Raw genomic sequence first — 1,765 nt, forward strand, 5'->3', positions numbered from 1 at the left:
GCGGTGCGGGCTGTAAGGGGCGGTGCGGGATGTAGGGGGCGGTGCGGCTCCAGGCAGTTCCTGAGCCTTGGCGCAGTGTGAGCCGGGTCTGTTGGGTCAGCGCATCCCTGTGCGGGAGATCAGTCCGAAGTGTAGGGAAACGCTGCTGTCACATCCCTCTGTTATAATTCTTTCAAACGCGTGGAGTTTATTAAGTTCATTTCGGCGTCACGTGCTGGGTTGGAATGAAAACATTTGCTTCCTCCCTTCCTCCCTTCCTCCCTTCCTTCCTTCCTTCCATTTTTGTGAGCAGGTAATGAGATTGATATTCAAGACGTTCCTCACAAGGCTGAGTTTCAAATGAATTCCAGCCGTCCACGTGGAGAGGTTCCTGCCCTGAGTTCGCAAAATGAACGATGCACCAAAATGCATTTGAAAGCTTCAGGAGTGATTCTTATTATGACTTCAGAGCTCGCAAGAACTGCACTGTGTGCCCAATGGGAGCTGAAGTGTCCACGTTAGAGGACCACAGAACGGCCTGGGTTGCAAAGGACCACAGTGATCGTCAGTTCCAAGCCCCTGCTGTGTGCAGGTCGCCAACCAGCAGACCAGGCTGCCCAGAGCCACGTCCAGCCTGGCCTTGAAATCCGGCAGGGATGGGGCATCCACAGCCTCCTTGGGCAAAGAAGAACACAGAACATGCCCAGGGAAAACGGGGCATCCCTGCAGTGTCCCTGAATATCAATCATCCCTTCGGGTTTTGCTTGGCTGCCTCCTTTTTCCACTCAAAGAGGGTGATCCCCAAATCCCAGGCTTTGGGTGGGATGATGATGAATCCCTCTCACTCTCACCATGTATTTTTAACAGGCAAATCCACCTACATTTTCCTAACCCTGTTCTCAGGAGCTGCCAAAGAGTTTTTGCTGAGCTGCAGCTGCCAAAGGCAGAGCTGTGGAGCAGAGCCTGGCTGCTTACAGCTGAGGTTGTAGGGGATGGAAAACATAGGCTTTTAATTTAAAGGGATTAGTTGTGGTGCTCAGCTCGGCTGGGGCAGTGCAGATTACCAGAGTGCTGGTGATACACTGGCTTCACCACCCCAGGACCTCTGTCCCCATCCTCTGCCACAAAGATTTGCTGAGAGCTGTGGATAGATGTGTGAGTTTGGGTGCTGTTTGCAGTCCTTACCTGTAGGCTGGCTACCTGTGCTCCCTGCTGGGTGACTGCTGCTACATGCTGGGGACGCCGCTGATGTGCCTTGCACAGCTCCAGCTCAGCTCTCTTGGAAAGGGCCACAGCCACAATGGCAAGCCCTGGTGTCCCCGTGACATCAGGGGTGTCACAAACAGCCAGGCAGAGCAGGGCTCCTGCTGTGCAGTGGCTGACAGGACTTGCACCACCTTGCAGCTTTTAAATCAGCTTCCTCGTGGGATGAGACACTCAGCTTTGGATGTTTCGGTTTTCGCCCTGCCTCACCTGCATCCCAACCAGGCAGCATTTTGCTGCCCCAAGGTCCTGTTTTTGTGTAGCTGTGGCCATATAACCTGCAAATCCTCCAGCAGCTTTGGATGAGCGGGGATGGGAGCCAGGACCCCACCCAGTACCAGCACAGGACCAAGTGCCCTGACATGGTGCTGTGGTACCATGTGGCCTCCGTTCTGCTGAGCACAGCCCTGCCTTGTCCCTGTCCCAGTCACGTTCCTGTTGTTGCGGCACAGAGCAGCCCTTGCCTTGATCTCTCCAGCCCGTAACCCTTCTCAGGCAGTTTGCTGGCTCTATGTTTTCTGCT

Source organism: Centrocercus urophasianus, unplaced genomic scaffold, assembly GCF_019232065.1.
Source record: "Centrocercus urophasianus isolate 14NV4802_14NV808 unplaced genomic scaffold, USGS_Curo_1.0 seq_575, whole genome shotgun sequence".
Lineage (NCBI taxonomy): Eukaryota > Metazoa > Chordata > Aves > Galliformes > Phasianidae > Centrocercus > Centrocercus urophasianus.